The 20,115-nt window shown below is 43.4% G+C and overlaps 1 long non-coding RNA gene across 1 annotated transcript; it reads right to left on the reverse strand.

Annotated features, from left to right (window-relative positions):
- Positions 1-7,626: 7,626 nt before the first annotated feature.
- LOC135050667 (uncharacterized) lies at positions 7,627-18,877 on the reverse strand. Its single transcript, XR_010241729.1, has 2 exons — positions 18,735-18,877; positions 7,627-9,770 (listed from the first exon to the last, which is right to left on the reverse strand). It is a non-coding gene; the product is annotated as an uncharacterized LOC135050667 (long non-coding RNA).
- Between the last annotated feature and the right edge of the window lie 1,238 nt (positions 18,878-20,115).

Raw genomic sequence — 20,115 nt, forward strand, 5'->3', positions numbered from 1 at the left:
TGTGGTGACCTGCCTCCAATGACTGCTGTGACGGCCTGCCTCTGGTGACTGAGTGTGACAGCCATCCTATCTTGCCGGGTGAAGAGACGCAGCCAAGGATTGGAGTCTCGCTCCTGCAGGTGCACCTGCTGCCATCTCGTGGGATCCTTCCTGTCACGATCCTCACTGTAGTTCTCATATTTAGAAACATAGAAACATAGAAACATAGAATTTGACGGCAGATAAGAACCACTTGGCCCATCTAGTCTGCCCCTTTTTTTTATCCTTTAGGTAATCTCAACCCTTTTTGAACCTTAATTCTTTGTAAGGATATTCATATGCCAGCTATTTGGTGACTTACCTCTGCCATCTCTGTCCTGGATCCTATGCCTTTCTGCTCACTGGGATTAACAGCTTGCCAATACCATGAGTTTCCTGAGTCCTGAGTTCTCTGCCTGGAAGGTAAGAGTTAATGAGCTCCACCTGTAGTGATTAACCTTCTGTGTGAATCTGAATTCAGCAATCTGGAGTTTAGGCCTAAAGGCCAGCATCCTCTGTTTATTTGTAGGAGTCCTGCTATGCCTCACTCCACATCAGAGCCTAATCTGTAGTACTGACGTGACAGTGTCTGATCACCTGACCTGGAGCTATCCTATCCTGTGCCAGCCTGAGACTCACTGAATCACCTGACTCTGCTCACTAATCACCAAGGACCAGGAAGTATAAGTCAGGGGACTTGAGTTGCAGACTCTGACAGTTCCTTGTGTAACACACATAGCTCTGTGAGCTTAGAAGCTGAGCTACCTAAAGGTAACACTTGTACTTTGGTTCCTGTAAAATCCTGCCATTTTTGCTACCCAGTCTGGATTACAGTAGTGTTATCATTGATATCCAGTATTCGTCTCATATTAAAGCCATAGCTGCAGTATTCCACAGTCTCATCTTAAAGACACAGCTGCAGTATTCTACAGTCTCACCTTAAAGCCACAGCTGCAGTATTCTAGTCTCATCTTAAAGCCACAGCTGCAGTATTCTTCAGTCTCGTCTTAAAGCCACAGCTGCAGTATTCTACAGTCTCATCTTAAAGCCGCAGCCACAGTATTCTTCAGTCTCATCTTAAAGACACAGTCGCAGTATTCTTCAGTCTCGTCTTAAAGCCACAGCCGCAGTGTTCTTCAGCCTTATCTTAAAGTCACAGCCACAGTCATTGTTATACTTACAGTTGCGTTTCCAGTTATATCCGGTACCAGCCCGGATTACAGTTGCGTTCCAGTATACCGGTACACAGCCCAGTTCCCAGTGCAGTTCCCAGTCTCACCGGTAACCAGTCTGGTTCAACGTCTTCAGTTCTCCTCCCAGTTCTGCGCAACTCCAGAGAACCTATTTCATAGTAACCTTGAGTACACAGGCACCTACTCCTGTGACGTTATATCCAGTTCAATCTCACCAATACATTCACCATCCTGCTATCAACACCAAGTCCCTGGTGATCCAATGGTCAGGATACGGCTCCCTCTGCCGAGGTGCGGGTTCGATCCCCGGTCAGAGATTGCTCGGGTTCCAGCCCGACACAAGCACTGTTGATTTCAGCCCGATACAAGCCCTGTTGGTTCCAGCCCGATAATTCAATACCATCAGTTCCAGTCCTATCATCTGTGTCATTGGTTTTAGCCCTATACCTCGTATCATCGATCCTATCACAGTATCTAAGTTGTTAGTGATCCATAGGCATCAATACAGGAAAACCCAAGCAGAGGGCCGCAACCTGCTCATAGGGCATAGCGCCACCCCTGGCGAAGACCATTACCAGTTCAGACTCTGCGCCTCTGTCCTGGGTATTCATCAAGTCCCTAGTACCCATCTGTGACATCATCATTCAGCATCAGTAACTAGTCTGCAAGCATCAAGCACCATTTCTCCTACTCATGCGCAAGAATTCTCAGAGACCTCCAAGCTTACACTTCCGTGTCCACCACTGGCCCACTGTGGACACAGCTGGTAATATAAAATCTCATAGACCTGACACTCAGACTGCAAACAAAAATCTAATTTCTTTATTGTATCACAAAAATTTGTAACCATGTCTGTGCAAACATCTGCATCTCTAGAACTTCTACTGTCTTGCTCTGCTCATGTGTCTCAGAAGATATCTAGATGCACAGTGGGTGCAAAACATATTGGGGGTAAATCCAAGTTGATCGCAGCAGGAATTTTGTTAGCAATTGGGCTCCTCACCGATTCCTACAGACCAGCCTAATATACACATAGTCCTCCAGTCGCCCACACAGACTTCACTAACACGCCAGGTTCACAAAAACCACAGTCATGACACTTCCCTGCTGAACCTGTGCATCTCTGTTGTTCTCCCCCCCCCCCCCCCCTTCATTGCTGGGGCTGCCACTATATGTCACGGCTGCCTGGATGCTCTACCTGATCCCTGCTCATCCCCTTGTGGTGACCTCCGCGCACCCTCATCTGAATTGTGAGTAGCTCCTTGGGCCAGCTGCCTTACAGGCTCCACTTTTTTATTTTTTATTTTATTATAATAAAAACCCTGCCCCCTGTACATACACACTGGCAACGCCCTCACACATGTGCTGGGAGGTTGATCAACAGCTCCTTTCCACCATTCTGTTTACGCCTCATAGGGGCTTGACTATCCATCACAATATATGACACCCTCCCTCTACTCTTGCTGCCCTCCACACTGATCCTTGTCTCTGCAGTGGCACTACGCTGAACAACCCTTGTGGAGGAGCGGAGTTCAACACTGTAATGCAATTTATCTGGCACTGTCTCTTATTTTGTTTTGGCACTATATTGTTTCTGAAGACACTGCTGACCAGGTCTATTACTCGCTATGATGTCACACTCCGGCAGCTTTTACCTGTAAGCCCTTAGCACACTCTGCTGTACCCCTGGGGTTGCTGTTTATTCAGAACTTTTCACATCCCTCAAGTGTCCCGGAAACATCCACTGGCCGCATCCACTCAGTTTTGTTATTATTACCCTCTGTTCCTGGGCTACAGCTAAACTATATCCCATGCACTAGAATTGCAGTATCCTACTATCGCACACCACAGCTATATTTGCACGATATTTACTCCTGCCCTCACGCTATCTCTAGTGCACCAGTACCATTGCCATTGACTTACTGTTTCCCGTTTCTTGAGTCAACAGCAGCAACACTCCCAATGTAACCAACATGCAATAAACTGTACCGCAATCACTCTACACCCGATTCTCCAGTGTTGCTGTCACGCTGCACCCATGGCTACAGAGCTGCAACGATATTGTGCCATGGAACCACTACTGCTTTACTTCTACTACACCTGTGCCGTCTCCATATTGTACCCGGTGCTGTGCCTACAACCACCCGCTTCACTGGTTACACACCCATATTGCTTCCAGCGGGCTGAATTCTTTAATACTGACAACAATCTCCTACCAGTGGTGTTCCCTGGATGTGTTGAATCTACCCCTCCCAGCATGTGATTCTTCCTTCAATACATTACCTCCTGTAAGCTGATGCCTTGCTGATCTCTAAGGGACACGTCCTGAGCTTATCTTTCTCAACAAGTAAGTTTCTCCTTGCAATTCCACCGGAACTATTCAACAGCTCTTCCACCATGAGCAAATCTCAACTTAAAAATAAGAACCGGTCTCAAGCTGATAACACACATCACTTTAATAGGAACAATAAATCAACCGACTCAGATTCCCACCTGACCTCTCCTCGTCTACCTACTGACTCGGACATGGACTGTGGCGAAGCGCCGGCTACCAAGAAGGATATCTCCGATCATAAAGCTCTTCTTGTATCTCTTAACACCTCTCTCACCACCGAACTCCACAAAGTGGCGGGCAAATTCAAGCAAGATATTTCTGCCCTAGACAAGCGCACCATGGCACTGGAATCTACCTCCTCCCAATGCTCCTCCTTTCAATCTGACACATATAAAGACCTGGAGTACCTTAGCCGCAAACTCAAATTCCTGAAGGAGAAAAATTAGGACTAGGAAAAAACGCAACAACATCTACGTCAGGAATATTCCTGAGTCTGTTGTATCGGCTAATCTTCTCTCCTACCTCACTAGTTTCTTTACCTTTCTGGTACCATCCCTATCTCCTCCAGATTTGGGCATCGAACGTGCGCACCGCGCCTTACGCCCCAAACCTATGGACTCTTAGATGTGGTTCTCCATTTCCCACGAGGCCTTAAACTTTACAAAAAGCCTTCATTTGACACAGCATCAGATTCTTTCAAAGATGAATGGGAGAGGATCATCAATGAGTGCTCTTTCTCATTGATGAATCTCATCATTAATGAAAGAAGAAGAGAACTGTCACAATTGGATGAGGAAATCAAGAAATTAAGGATCTTATTGTCCCATTTGCAGATTTGGCAGATTATAAACATTTGGAGGATAGAACTGAGGTAAATATTAAAAAGAATGAGAAAGCTCTAGTTGATAGAAAGATGAGAAAATTTATACGAGATAAAAAAAGAGTTAGGAGATAGTAATGATTCTAAAGATACACCTAAAAGAACAGAAAACCCACTAACTGATACACATACTAATACATTTAGAAAAAAGGGAAGAAATATCCCTCAGGAGCCTAACGATCTAAGATATCGAAACCAGGGAAATAGAGATAGAATAGCCCAACAAATAAATAGAAGAGAGACACAAAGAAATCAGGATTACAGCAGGACAAAGTATAGACTATGAGAACAAAATACCTATGATCCTGGAGAAGATAGAGATTGGGATTTGAAGAAAGAGAGAAATGATAGAAGAGATGGAGGGGATAATGACTGGGAATGGAAACAAGTACGTAGAAATAGAAATCACACCCCCTTACAGATAAACAACAGATTTGCGATCCTTGATGAAAGAGAAGAGATCCCACATTTTTTTGGAAGGGGGAGACGACCTGAGGTGGAGATAAAGATTGCCACACAGGGGTAAAAGAGGGGGAGTGATAAAAAAAGAAAACGCCCCAAAAAACATAAGAAGTATTTGCGGGATAATGATCAGAACACCACCGAAAAGGAACAATTAAATCCAATTGAGGCATATATAGAAAAGGGTGTAAAGATATTTAATTTAAGTTCACATGTCTTAACACTACATGAGAAAAGGGTTTTGGAAAAGGGATTAAAATATGCCCCTGCCACCTCCATAAATAAGTTTGAAACATTCATAGATATTTACAAATTTGAACGTAAACTTTGTATAAAGAAATTTTTCTTAAGCAAGGAGACAGCAGATAAAGTTGACAATATAATACCAATGTCATGATCCGGGTACCTGGTCATCATTACTTACCGTTCAAGTGTCTCCTGTGGCTGGCACAATGTTCCACGGTGGGATCCTATCTACATTGCCAGCGTGTAGTGTGCTAATCTCTCCACTTCATATTATCTCCCTGTGATCCCACTGCGCTATTACAACAGCTTTACAAGCTTAACACTAAGCATGGCGCCTCTTGTCCTCCGCGGCCTCCGCCGCCAAAACTGTTGTCCCCACATGGAATTACCAAACACACTTTCCCTCCAAAGGCTAACATGGGTGCAGCCATGTTTTTCCAGTCACATGTGGTTACTTCATCCTATCCGCTGCGCTCTGGACTCTGCTTAATTAAGCCAGCCAGTCCCTGCTTCCCAGCAGGTATAAATATCCTGTTCCTGGGCTGGAAAGATGTCAGTGTTTTGTTTGTCAAACCCTGTGTTACCTGTCTCCTCTGTTGTGGTTATTCAGTTTTCGTACCAGGTATTCCAGCTCCAGAGTTCAGCTCCACTAAAGACCCACACCAGCTACCATCTGGCGGTGCAGCCTGACTTTGCAAGTGTACCAGCATTGTTAAAGAACCCAATACAGCCTTCCAAGTTCTCCTTCACTTCAGCGCCTATAACTAAGGCTTCCCCTGGTCAGCCTCAGCCCTCAGTTGTGACAACCACCTGAAAAAACACCCTTTAAACCCAAATTAATTTTCTTTCCGACCTATGTAAAGGGAAATTTTATTGAGACCTTTTCCGAACTGATTAAGAAAGATGTGAGAGATATCAAACTGACAGGTATTAAATTTAATCTAACGTTCAAAGAAAGAATGGCACTTAAGGATTTAAAAATTAATTTGGAATTACCAACCCACCGACAAAGGCGGCGGGGTGGTAGTTATGAATAAAGACTGGTACATTAAAGAGGTAGAAGACCATATGGGAGATAGTAATACTTACCTTAAGCTCAAATCCGATCCGACAGGGAAAATTGTTACAGAGTTAAAACACCTGATTGACAAATACAAATAATTGGGAGTTCTTGAGGAGAGGGAAGTAAAATTCCTTTATACCCAAACCCTGTCACACCAGCACTTTATTTACTACCCAAAGTGCATAAAAATGCTACTCACCCCCCAGGAAGACCTCTAGTGTCTGGGATTGATTATGTTACTGCAAACCTTTCCGAATATATTTATTTTTTCCTCCAGCTGTTAGTTTTACAGAATGCATCACATCTGAAGATACCAAAGAATTTTTACATTTCCTCACCACAGTCCAGTGAGAGGAGAATATGATATTGGTTACAGCTGATGTGAAATAATTATATTCTATAATTAACCATGAAGCCGGGCTACAAGCAGTCACTACTTATTTGAGGAATAATACATTGGAAGAACAGGATTTTATTAGGGAAGGCATATTGTTTATTCTATCCAACAATTATTTCACTTTTAATGGAAACTTTTAGCTACAGAAGGTCGTTACGGCCATGAGCACCAGGTTCACTCCGAGTTATGCAAATATTTTTATGGGTCAATGGGAGGAGGATTTTATTTGGAATAATAACCCATTCGGAGCGAGCCTGGTGTCCTGGAGGCTATATATCGACAACGTCTTCTTTATATGGAGTGGTGGTCGAGAAAATCTTGATCTTTTCTGCTCTTATCTTAATACAAATGTTTTAAATATTGAATTTACTTTTAACATTGACATGTTTAGGGTAGACTTTTTAGACATCACTGTATTTGTGTAAAATAATAAAATACATACGAAAATGTTTACAAAACAGAGGGACTCAAGAACATATATAGAGTATAATTGTTGCCATCACATTAATTGGCTAAACTCGATTCCACATGGTCAACTTAAATGCATCAAAAGAAATTGTACAGAAGAGGCCACTTTTAAACAACAAGCTTCTGAACTTAAAACGAGATTCGAAAACAGTGGCTATAATATTGAAATTGTTGAACAGGCTATACAAAAAGTCACTGATGTAAGCAGAATTATCTCTTGGAAATAAACCATACCAGACAGACTAAAAGAAAGAAATTTGAGTGGGCATTCATTACCGGTTATAATTTGCAATATAGGATCTTAGAGAGATCAATTAAAAAAAACTGGAATATTCTAAAGAAAGATCCGATTTTGGGAAAAAATATCCCAGAACATCCAACTTTTATTTATAGAAAAGCCCCCAATTTGAGAAATACATTAGTAAATAGTACTCTTCCACCCACAAAACGAGAATCAAGTATTATCATTAAGGGTTTCCACCATTGTGGTATGTGTTTAGGCTGTCGGGAAATCAAAAGGGATGGCTCAAAGAAACTGGAAAAGATACAGATTAATGGAAACAATATGTTTGTTAAAGATTTTATTACATGTAATACAAGCAATGTCGTTTACTGCATTGAATGTACGTGCCATCTTTTTTATATAGGACGTACTTCTCAAGCTCTATAGTTTAGAATAGGGGAGCATTGTAGGAACATAAAAAAGGGACTTGAAACTCATGCACTATCTAATAATTTCAAAAAAATCCATAATTGCTCTGCCAAAAGTATACTAAGATTTGCAGGTATTAAATTTGTTAAATGTAAATGCAATCTTCGTCAGAGGGATATTGCTTCACGTCTGGCTAAATGTGAGATGCAGTGCATTTATGATTGTAATACACTGCATCTGCATGGTTTGAATAACGATTTTGAATTGAAATGGTTTTTATAGTTTTATATTTATGACTGCAATGTACTAGTGTAGTCTTAATCATGTTTTTAATTAAGTTGGCATTTTTATTTCTCGTTACCATCCTTTACCTCTGATACTATTCTATTTTAGATTCTGTATTATATGGATCATATATAATGGACTATTGATGGACTACATATGAAAAGGAAGTGATGTTTAGTGTTTTTGTTTACATTGCGAGATATAACATATCTACATACTTCCGCCGGACATTCCTCCGGGAGGATAGCATTTCTAGGGACTTCCGGGCAAGACACGCGGCCTCGTCTGATGACGTATTTCCAGGAGGAAGCGGATCAGGGAGGGACCACCAGTTAGGACACGTGGCCTCTCTGATTATGCACTTCCTGGGGGAAGCAGGTCAGGGAGGGACCGCCGGTTATTGAACGGAAGTCCGGGGATGACGTGTAAAAAGAGTGGGAAGCAGACATCATGGAGTTACGATCTGATTGGACAAAGCACTATTATAAAGGAATTCAGGAGCGGGATTCAACATACTGCCTTGAGAAAGACCCTAGTATAAGGGTTGAAACACGTTGGCTATCCAGCAAAGACCCCATGGTTCCAGTATTGTTTCTGAGTGCTGATTTGCCTAACTGGGTGGACTTTCTTGGGTGACTATAAACATCACTGTTGAGAACTGTTTTGTTACCGGTTCTCCACATTATCTGGTAATTGTCCAGCTTTCTCAAACATGATCGTGGAACAGTAGAGGGCACTTTGCTATTTTTATCTGTAATTTTCTCTATTGTCATGTGTATTGTGTATTAAATTGATTGTACTACCCATGATTATTCTGTTCTTTCCATATGTGCGGAATTGATGAAATTTGAGGACAACATATATTGGAGGACGAATGACGTACATCTAAGGAACGTGTAATATAGTTGCATTTGATTTATGGTTGCACCTAACTAGAGTGGCGCCCAGTGAAGTAGATTTCATATTTAATATTTGCTACTGGTGCCCCTTCCTTACCCATTTCCTCCTCCTAATACCACCCCCCTCCTTTTTCACCCCTCCCCACGCTCCTCTCCTCTTTCTTATTGGTCCCCTCCTCCCTGACTTTACTTAGTCCGTCTTTTTTTCAGGTTTCCTTTTTTCCCCCCAAATCTACTATTACTTTTTCTCTCTATCATATTTGTCGTAAGACATTTTTGTGCTTTGTATTTTGAGATTTTTTTTTATTATGATTTTCTTCTTCGTTACACTATACTATCAGTGTGACAGTACTCAATATATCTTCCTGTATCATTTTATTGCTGAATTGTTAATTTTTTTCTATTTGTTCTTCTCTGTGACTGGACATGCTTTGTACATTGTGAATCATTTGTACTGTTGACCCCCTATTCCAGTGAAGTAATGCTCTTTGTTGATACAAAATAAAATGAAATAAATTGTTTAAAAAAAGAAAGAAATTGAGCGTACTCTACCATGTCAAACATCTACACCATCAGGCCAAGGACATGCATCGCCGAGTGAATCGACACTCTGGGGTGACGGATGAAGTGTCTTATCCTTTCCTGGATTTTCAGGACCTTGTGTGGAGACAGGAACAGTCTCTGACTGTGTGTGTCCAGGAGAACCCCTAGGTGCACCATGCTCTGAGCTGGGACCAGCGAGGACTTCTTCCAATTGATGAGCCATCCGTGGGCTTGTAAGCAGCTCATGTCAATTGTAGATGACTGAGGAGGACATTGTGGGAACTCGCCAGAATCAGCAGGTCATCCAAGTACGGCAGTATTCTGACTCCCTAGCGACAGAGATACATAGTTACATAGTTGTTGAGGTTGAAAAAAGACAAATGTCCATCGAGTTCAACCTATATTATAAGTTTTTTTAATGTTAATTAAATGCTGTATCCCTGGATATTTTTTTCCGCTTAGAATTCATGTAATCCATTTTTAAACTTATTGATTGAGTCCACCATTACTACCTTCTCTGGCAGAGAATTCCAAATCTTACTGTGAAGAACCCTTTTCTCCATTGAGTATGGAATTTTTTTTCTTCTAACCTCAGGGGGTGTCCTCGTGTCCTATGTAGTGTTTTTTTGTTAAACAAATCGTTTGATAAATCCTTGTATTGTCGCTTAATGTATTTATAAATAATAATGTTCCCTCTCAGTTGCCTCTTTTCAAGTGTGAACATAGCTAACCTTTTAAGCATTTCCTCATAATTTAGTGCCTCTAACCCCTTAATCAGTTTAGTGGCTCGCCTCTGAACCCTTTCGAGTTCCAAGATATCTTTTTTATAATATGGTGCCCAAAACTGTACACAATATTCCAGGTGTGGCCGCACCAATGATTTATACAGTGGCAGGATTACACTCTCATCCCTTGTCTCCATACCCCATTTTATGCATGCTAACACCTTTATTAGCTTTTGTTGCTGCATTTTGACATTGCGTACTGCTAAGTTTATTATTGATGAGCACTCCCAAATCTTTTTCAACTACCGTTAGCCCTACATTTTCCCCATTTAGTTTATATGCTGCCTGGTTGTTCTTAGTCCCAAAGTGCATAACTTTACATTTGTCTATATTGAACCTCATTCTCCATTTATCCGCCCAGACCTCAAGTCTAGTTAAGTCATTCTGTAGAGACTCAACATCCTTGTCTGAATTAATTATTCTACATAGTTTAGTTTCATCTACGAAAATTGACACTGTGCTTTCCAGTCCCTCTCCTAGGTCATTAATGAATACGGTAAACAGCAATGGTCCGAGTACTGAACCCTGCGGTATTCCACTGAGTACGGAAGCCCATTCAGAGTGCATCTAATTAATCCCCACTCGCTGTTCCCTATTAAACAGCCAATTACTCACCCAAGTACAAATAGTGTTTCCTACCCCAATCTCTCTTAGTTTGAGAATTAGTCTCCTGTGAGGAACTTTGTCAAAGGCCTTAGCGAAGTCCAAAAAGATCACATCCACTGCTTGACCCTGATCAATATTATCGCTCGCTTTCTCGTAGAAGCTTATTAAGTTATTTTGACATGACCTGTCCTTCACAAAGCCATGCTGATAACTATTAATAACCTTGGAGGTATCCAAGTATTCTAGTATGCTATCCCTTAATATACCTTCTAGTATTTTCCCCTCTAAATGTCAAGCTTACTGGTCTATAGTTCCCAGGTAGCGTTTTAATACCCTTTTTAAATATTGGGACTACTTCTGCTATACGCCAATCCTTTGGTATCATTCCTGATCTAACTGACTTGCTGAAAATCAAATAATAAGATTTTAAACCTAACGGTAAATCTTTTTCTCCTAGTCCGTAGAGGATGCTGGGGACTCCGTAAGGACCATGGGGTATAGACGTGCTCCGCAGGAGACATGGGCACTACAAAGAACTGTATATGAGTGTGCACTGGCTCCTCCCTCTATGCCCCTCCTCCAGACCTCAGTTAGATTTTTGTTAATCTAAGGGCAAGATTCATACCAGCCCATACCATCCACACCGTATAACATGGAATATACGCAACCAGTTAACAGCATGAACAAAACAGCATCAGCCAAAGACTGATCTTAACTGTAACATAACCCTTATGTAAGCAATAACTATATGCAAGTCTTGCAGAAATATGTCCGCACTGGGACTGGCGCCCAGCATCCTCTACGGACTAGGAGAAAAAGATTTACCGGTAGGTTTAAAATCGTATTTTCTCTTACGTCCTAGAGGATGCTGGGGACTCCGTAAGGACCATGGGGATTATACCAAAGCTCCAGACCGGGCAGGAGAGTGCGGATGACTCTGCAGCACTGATTGAGCAAACATGAGGTCCTCATCAGCCAGGGTATCAAACTTGTAGAATTTTGCAAAAGTGTTTGAACCCGACCAAGTCGCCGCTCGGCAAAGCTGTAATGCCGAGACGCCTTGGGCAGCCGTCCAAGAAGAGCCCACCTTCCTAGTGGAATGGGCCTTTACCGAATTTGGTAACGGCAATCCAGCCGTAGAATGAGCCTGTTGAATCGTGTTACATATCCAGCGAGCAATAGTCTGCTTAGAAGCAGGAGCGCCAACCTTGTTGGCTGCATACAGGACAAACAGTGCCTCTGTTTTCATAACCCGAGCCGTCCTGGCTACATACATTTTTAAGGCCCTGACTGCATCCAGGGACTTGGAATCCTCCAAGTCACTCGTAGCCACCGGCACCACAATAGGTTGGTTCATATGAAACAATGAAACCACCTTAGGCAAAAATTGAGGACGAGTCCTCAACTCTGCTCTATCCACATGGAAAATCAGATAGGGGCTCACCCGCCTTGCAGACGCCAAGGACAACAACATGACCACCATCCAAGTGAGAAATTTTTATTCCACCGTTTGAAGGGGCTCAAACCAGTGAGATTTTAGGAACTGTAACACCACGTTAAGGTCCCATGGTGCCACTGGAGGCACAAAAGGAGGCTGTATGTGCAGCACTCCCTTTACAAAAGTCTGGACTTCTGGGAGAGAAGCCAATTCCTTCTGAAAGAAAATCGATAGGGCCGAAATCTGTACCTTAATGGAGCCCAATTTAAGGCCCATATCCACTCCTGTCTGCAGAAAGTGGAGAAAACGGCCCAGAAAGAAATCTTCAGTAGGAGCATTCTTAGCTTCACACCAAGATACATACTTTCTCCAGATACGGTGATAATGTTTCGCCGTCACCTCCTTCCTAGCCTTTATCAGAGTAGGGATGACTTCTTCCGGAATGCCTTTCCCAGCTAGGATTTGGTGTTCAACCGCCATGCCGTCAAACGTAACCGCGGTAAGTCTTGGAACACGCAGGGCCCCTGTTGCAACAGGTCCTCTCTGAGAGGAAGAGGCCACGGATCTTCTGTGAGCATTTCCTGAAGATCTGAATACCAGGCCTTTTGAGGCCAGACTGGAACAATGAGTATTGTCTGCACTCTTTTTCATCTTATGATTCTCAATATCTTTGAGATGAGTGGAAGAGGAGGGAACACATAGACCACCTGAAAGACCCACGGTGTCACCAGGGCGTCCACTGCTACTGCCTGAGGGTCCCTTGACCTGGCACAATACCTCCGAAGCTTCTTGCTGAGGCGTGACGCCATCATGTCTATTTAAGGAAGTCCCCAATGACTTGTTATCTCTGCAAAAACGTCTTGATGAAGTCCCCACTCTCCTGGATGGAGATCGTGTCTGCTGAGAAAGTCTGCTTCCCAGTTGTCCACACCTGGAATGAAGACAGCTGACAGAGCGCTTACGTGATTCTCCACCCAGCGAAGAATCCTGGTGGCTTCCGCCATTGCCACTCTGCTCCTTGTCCCGCCTTGGCGGTTTACATGAGCCACGGCTGTGATGTTGTCTGATTGAATCAGAACCGGTAGGTCGCGAAGAAGATCCTCCGCTTGACGTAGGCCGTTGTACATGGCCCTCAATTCCAGTACATTGATGTGTAGACAAGCCTCCTGGCTTGACCATATCCCCTGAAAGTTTCTTCCTTGTGTGACTGCTCCCCATCCTCGGAGGCTCGCGTCCGTGGTCACCAGAACCCAGTCTTGAACGCCGAACCTGCGACCCTCTAGAAGGTTAACACTCTGCAGCCACCACAGGAGAGACACCCTGGCCCTGGGGGACAGGCTTATTTTCTGATGGATTTGAAGATGGGACCGGACCACTTGTCCAGAAGGTCCCACTGAAACGTCCTCGCATGAAACCTGCCAAAGGGGATGGCCTCGTAGGTCGCCACCATTTTCCCCAGTACTCGAGTGCATTGATGGACTGACACTCTTTTCGGTTTTAACAGGTGTCTGACCATGTTCTGGAGTTCCTGGTCTTTTTCCATTGGGAGAAAAACCCTCTTTTGTTCCGTGTCCAGAATAATGCCCAAGAAAGATAGCCGAGTCGTTGGAAGCAACTGTGACTTTGGTACATTTAGAATCCAGCCATGCTGCTGCAGCACTCTCAGGGAGAGCGACACGCTTTTCAGCAACTGATCTCTTGATCTCGCTTTTATCAGGAGATCGTCCAAGTACGGGATAATTGTGACTCCCTGCCGGCGCAGGAGCACCATCATTTCCGCCATTACCTTGGTGAAAATCCTCGGGGCCGTGGAAAGCCCAAACGGCAACGTCTGAAACTGGTAATGACAGTCCTGTACAGCGAATCTCAGGTATGCCTGATGAGGGAGATATATGGGGACATGAAGGTATGCATCCTTTATGTCTAGTGACACCATAAAATCCCCCCCTTCCAAGCTGGAGATAACCGCCCTGAGCGATTAGATCTTGAATTTTAACTTTTTTAAGTACAGGTTTATGGATTTTAAATTTAGAATGGGTCTGACCGAACCACCCGGTTTCGGGACCACAAATAGGGTTGAATAGTACCCCTTCCCCTGTTGAACTAGGGGAACCTCGACACCCACTTGTTGTTGACACAGTTTTTGAATTGCAGCTAAAACTATCCCCCTGTCTGGGGACGAAGCTGGTAAGGCCGATTTGAAAAACCGTCGAGGGGGCACGTCTTCGAATTCCAGCTTGTAACCCTGGGATACAATTTCCATTGCCCAAGGATCCACGTCTGACTGAACCCAGACGTGGCTGAAGAGTCGAAGACGTGCCCCCACCGGCGCGGACTCCCTCAGTCCAGCCCCAGCGTCATGCGGTGGATTTAGTAGAAGCCGGGGAGGACTTCTGCTCCTGGGAACTAGCCGTAGCAGGCAGTTTTTTCCCTCTACCCTTACCTCTGGCGAGGAAGGAAGAGCCCCGACCTCTTCTGGACTTATGTGACCAAAAGGACTGCATCTGATATTGCGGCATTTTCTTTTGCTGTGGAGAAACATAAGGTAAAAAGGTAGATTTACCCGCGGTAGCTGTGGAAACCAGGTCTGCGAGACTTTCCCCAAATAAATCCTCACCTTTGTAAGGTAAAACTTCCATATGTTTCTTTGAGTCGGCATCACCCGTCCATGGGCGGGTCCACAGGGCTCGTCTAGCAGAAATCGCCATGGCGTTGGCTCTCGAACCTAGCAGACCAACGTCTCTCTGAGCGTCTCTCATATATAAGACTGCGTCTTTTATGTGACCTAAGGTCAATAAAATGGTATCCCTATCTAGGGTATCAATGTCAGCTGACAAGGTATCAGTCCAAGCTGCTACAGCGCTACAAACCCAAGCTGACGCTATTGCCGGTCTGAGCAAGGCCGCCGTATGTGTATAAATTGATTTTTAAGGTAGTTTCCTGTCTGCGATCAGCAGGATCCTTGAGGGCTGCCGTGTCTGGAGACGGTAGCGCCACCTTTTTGGACAAGCGCGTTAACGCCTTGTTCACCCTGGGTGAAGATTCCCACCGTAACCTGTCCTGCGCAGAGAAAGGATATGCCATAAAAATTCTTTTGGGAATCTGCAGCTTCTTGTCTGGAGTTTCCCAAGCCTTTTCAAATAACTCGTTCAGCTCATGAGATGGGGGAAAAGTTACCTCAGGTTTCTTTTCTTTAAACATGTGTACCCTCTTGTCAGGGACAGAGGGGTCATCCGTGATATGCAAAACATCCTTTATTGCAATAATCATATAATGAATACTCTTGGCCACCCTTGGGTGTAACCTCGCATCATCGTAGTCGACACTGGAGTCAGAATCCGTGTCGGTATCAGTGTCTGCTATTTGGGATAGGGGACGTTTTTGAGACCCTGAAGGGCCCTGTGACACCGTCAAAGCCATTGATTGACTCCCTGTATTATCCCTGGACTCTGCTTTGTGTAATCTCTTATGTAATTTTATTTATTTATTTATTAACAGTTTCTTATATAGCGCAGCAAATTCCGTTGCGCTTTACAATTTTAAATAACAATAACAAACTGGGTGATAACAGTCATAGAGGTAGGAAGGCCCTGCTCACAAGCTTACAATCTATAGGGAAAGCCACATTTGCATTTAAAACATTCCACATGTCCAACCAATCAGGTGTCGGCGTTGCCAACGGAGACACCACAATCATCTGCTCCACCTCCTCCCTAGATGAGCCTTCTGCTTCAGACATGCCGACACACGCGTACCGACACCCCCACACACTCAGGGATATATCTATATGGAGACAGTTCCCCAATAAGGCCCCTTGGAGAGACAGAGAGAGAGTATGCCAGCACCCACCCAGCGCCAACTGACACTGGAAACCAACCTCCCAGATAAACAGCGCTTTTATATAAATATATCTCTATACACTCACTGCCAATTAAAAGTGCCCCCCCTCCCCCTCTTTTTTGCCCTCTGTCACCGTGTTCAGCAGGGGAGAGTCCGGGGAGCCAGCTTCTCTGCAGTGTGCTGTGGAGAAAAAGGCGCTGGTTAGTGCTGGAGGATCAAGCTCCGCCCCCTCAGCGGCGGGCTTCGGTCCCGCTCAAAATTACAATACTGGCGGGGGATTATAATATATACTGCCTCCGCAGCCTATATACTTGGTAGCCAGTCTCTAGAGGTTTATATTGCTGCCCAGGGCGCCCCCACTGCGCCCTGCACCCATCAGTGCCCGCTGTGTGTGTTGTGTGTGAGAGCAATGGCGCACAGCGTTACCGCTGCACATTAGCTCAGAGAAGATCTGAAGTCTTCTGCCGCCTGTGAAGTCTTCTTTCTTCTTATACTCACCCGGCTTCTATCTTCCGGCTCTGTGAGGAGGACCGTGGCGCGGCTCTGGGACGAACGGCGAGGGTGAGACCTGCGTTCCGACCCTCTGTAGCTAATGACGTCCAGTAGCCTAAGAAGCAGAGCCTATCATTTAAGTAGGTCTGCTTCTGTCCCCTCAGTCCCACGATGCAGGGAGCCTATTGCCAGCAGTGCTCCCTGAAAATAAAAAACCTAACAAAATTCTTTTTCAGAGGAGACTGTAATGCACCCAGAGGAGACTGTAATGCACCCAGTCTCCTCTGGGCACAGGATCTAACTGAGGTCTGGAGGAGGGGCATAGAGGGAGGAGCCAGTGCACACCCATATAAAGTTCTTCGTAGTGCCCATGTCTCCTGCGGAGCCCGTCTATACCCCATGGTCCTTACGGAGTCCCCAGCATCCTCTAGGACGTAAGAGAAATAGAGGTTTTGTTATCTCTACATTGAGTTCCATAAGAACCCTGGGGTGGAATCTATCCGGACCAGGAGATTTATTTATCTTAATTTTTCTTAGTCTCTCTCAGACTACTCCCTTGTTTAACCAAGTGCCAAGCAACGGGTCGTTATTATAGTTTATGTTATGCTCTACTCTCGTCAACCTGTCCTCTTTCGTGAATACTGATGAAAAGAATTTATTAAATAAATGTGCTTTTTCCCTATCATCATTAATCAAGACATCCAACTTGCCATTTAAAGGCCCAATATTCTCCCTTTTTAACCTTTCACCGTATATATATATATATATATATATATATATATGTTCAATAGGAATAAAGTCTCTGCGCCTTCAGTGCTTTGGTGTGGAAACTTCCATCTGTGTATAACCAAAAAAATATGTATATGCGTACCGGAAGTATGATCAAGTTGTGCCTGTAGTGGTATCTTTAATTGGTCATCTTCCCTTGTCCTCTTACTCCTTGTATAAACGCCCTCAGCGAGGTGTTAAACCACAATTTACATAGGCAGAGAGGGAAGATGTGTCAGCAAAAATGCTCTTACTATTATAAAGTGACTTGTGCCATAATTGTGCCTGAGGAAGTCCCAAGAAAGCTGTTAAAGGGACGAAACGCGTTGGGCCAGCTTCCACTACCTCTCCAACTACCTGTACAACAGATAAGCCTATTATTGATTTTTAAATTGTACGATTCCATTGCTTATGTATGTGTGTGATTAAAATTGTGAAAAACTATATCACACTATTAGCTCCCTTTTTTTCTTCTTTGTTTTTTTCCATGAGAAAAAAACTTTCTTTATAGAGGTACCAGACTAGGTCAAGGATCACCTCATAGGAGCAGCATCCTTAAAAGGAGTGAGTTATTACCTTCCTTTTATTATTTTATTATTCTTTTAGCCACTGGGGTGTGATTCTGATTATTTATATTAGAAATCACAAGAAATATAGTGGTTTATAGAAACACTATAGGCACAGAGCACTTTATAAAAAATATTTTATATATTGGCACAATTATGGCACAAGTCACTTTATAATAGTAAGAGCATTTTTGCTGACACATCTTCCCTCTCTGCCTATGTAAATTGTGGTTTAACACCTCGCTGAGGGCGTTTATACAAGGAGTAAGAGGACAAGGGAAGATGACCAATTAAAGATACCACTACAGGCACAACTTGATCATACTTCCGGTACGCATATACATATTTTTTTGGTTATACACAGATGGAAGTTTCCACACCAAAGCACTGAAGGCGCAGAGACTTTATTCCTATTGAACATTTGTATTTGTGACTCAGCGAAATATGAGTCAATAAGAGAGTCTACACTGCAGCCCCTACACGTGGGAGTGCTGTTTGGAATTGACGTGAATGGTTATGCACGAATTTTTTATATATTTTTTTATGTATTTATTGTAAACATTTTAGGTATTAAGCGCTCATTATACACCTTTATTGTACATATATATATATATATAATGAAGAAGTCTGGCGTCACTCAGGAGACTGTTCAACCAGTGCTAGTTTAATGGAATAACATCCAACATCCAACAATTGTTTCAGGCCTCCGCCCGTCGTCAGGGATGCATAACACAGTGAATACACAAATTTTATATCCACACAAAGACCTCCCCCACACAATTAACTACCTTGACTCACCTCACCTGCGATCCTGCCCGCCGAGCCGAACGCCACGCTGACTGCCGCTGTCACGAGCCATCCAGATCACCAGCCGCTGCCGTACAGCGGGCGACGTCATCAAGGGGCGCCCACAGGGAGGCGGAAGTCAGGCATCGAACTGGTTACCTAGGTAACCAAAAAACAAAACACTTAAAAATCACCTTAATATATACTAATAATGAAAAAAAACGTGTACATTATAAACAAAAAATATATAAATACATAGACACACAGAATAATGTTAAAAACAAACTATGGGACACTGTACTATAATGATTCCCAAATTCAGCATATTAAATAAGCGGCATTGGTAATTAGTAAAAATCATCATGACCATGATATAAGATAACAACGTGGGTATTTTAGTAATCATAAACCACTAAAGCTCTGACAGCTATAGAGTATGTTACGATAGTTACATTTAACTTATAAGAAACTGTACAACCCATGCTGTTCATTTAACCCTTTAGGGGCCAGTGTATCCAGCCTAAAAATCCAACGGCTTTCCAGCTGGAGTAACAATCTGCCCCTATCTCCACCACGGGTCGATGCTGGAACATGATCTATTATTTTACTCCTAATACTCGCAATACTATGCGCTTGCTGTACACAATGGCAGGCCATGGGTTGATCGCTAGATCCTGACTCTAGGGCCGCCCTGATTGCAGACCTGTGGTTGGCCATTCTCTCTTTAAATTGACATTCTGTCTTGCCCACATAGTGAAGACCACATGGGCAAGACAGTACGTACTCTCTTTAAACTAGCACTGGTTGAACAGTCTCCTGAGTGCCGCCAGACTTCTTCATTATTATTGGATGTTCTGTCCGATGGAGGGCACCGGAGCAGATGTTGCACAAGCAAGGGGAGTGCCGGCTGCATTGATACTCTCTCTCTCTCTATATGTATATATATATATTTATATATATATATATATATATATATATATAGAAATACAGCAGCAGCCGGCACTCCTAAATTCAATCCAGCATGCTCAGGTGCCAAGTTCAAAGTTAATAGAGAGTCCAATCGAGCACGGCACTCAGAGACAGTAATCAAGTTAATTTATTATGTCAATAGTCACTAGACTATTGACATAATAAATTAACTTGATTACTGTCTCTGAGTGCCGTGCTCGGTTGGACTCTCTCTCTCTCTCTCTCTCTCTATATATATATATATATATATACTTAAAGAACTTTTTGGGGTTTGTATTACTCTCCTTTGCGATTTGTTTTTCATTTTCAATTTTAGCTGCTCTGATTGCATTTTTGCATTTTTGTTACATTCCTTGTAGAAATGGAATGATTCCACCGTTCCATCAGACTTAAATGCTTTGAAAGCATGCCTTTTTGTTATCCA

Source organism: Pseudophryne corroboree, chromosome 2 (assembly GCF_028390025.1).
Source record: "Pseudophryne corroboree isolate aPseCor3 chromosome 2, aPseCor3.hap2, whole genome shotgun sequence".
Classification (NCBI taxonomy): Eukaryota; Metazoa; Chordata; class Amphibia; order Anura; family Myobatrachidae; genus Pseudophryne; species Pseudophryne corroboree.